The sequence below is a fragment of the Orycteropus afer genome, unplaced genomic scaffold (assembly GCF_000298275.1).
Source record: "Orycteropus afer afer isolate SDZICR_OR568_19922 unplaced genomic scaffold, OryAfe1.0 scaffold00124, whole genome shotgun sequence".
Taxonomy (NCBI): domain Eukaryota; kingdom Metazoa; phylum Chordata; class Mammalia; order Tubulidentata; family Orycteropodidae; genus Orycteropus; species Orycteropus afer.
The window spans coordinates 2,151,306-2,152,100 of NW_006921711.1; positions in this window are offsets into that span (position 1 = coordinate 2,151,306).

Here is a 795-nt window from a genome sequence, read left to right on the forward strand (position 1 = left end):
GGAATGGTCCCTGGAGAAGGATGTCATGCTTGGTAGGGTGGAAGGTCGACGAAAGAGGGGGAGGCCTTCAACGAGATGGATTGATACGGTGGCTGCGATGATGGGCTCAAGTATAGCAGGGATTGTGCAGCTGGCTCGGGATCGGGCTGTGTTTCGTTTTGCTGTGCATGGGGTCGCTATGAGTTGGAAACGACTCGATGGCAGTTAACAACAAGAAGAACAAGTTTGTCCTTTCCTCACTCTGGTCTATGCATTGCTTGTTTATGTTAATCCCTTGTTATTTTACATTTATTACTGCTTTGAATGGACTGTTTCCCCCATATGTTTTTAATTTATACTTCAATAGATATTTATTGAAGGAGTCCTGTTGGTGCAGAGGTTAAAGTGCTCCCTGTGAACTGAAAGGTCTGCGATTCAAACCCACTAGCCACTCCACAGGAGAATGATGTGGCAGTCTGCTTCCATAAAGATTTACAGCCTTACGCCACTCTGTGGCACAGTTCAGCTCTGTCCTGTAGTGCCACTATGAGTCAGCATTGACTTGATGGCAGTGGGTTTGGTGGGTTTTTTTTTTTTTTCCAGGTATTTATTTTGGATCCCTCGTAGCATAGTGGTTAAGCACTTGGTCGCTAACTGAAGTGTTGGTAGTTTGAACCCACTAGCCACTCTATGGGAGAAAGATGTCACAATGTACTTCCATAAAGATTACATGCTTGGAAATCCTATGGGGCAGTTGTACTCTGTTTTACAGGGTTGCTCTGAGTCTTCATCTACTTGATGGCAGTGGGTTTGGTT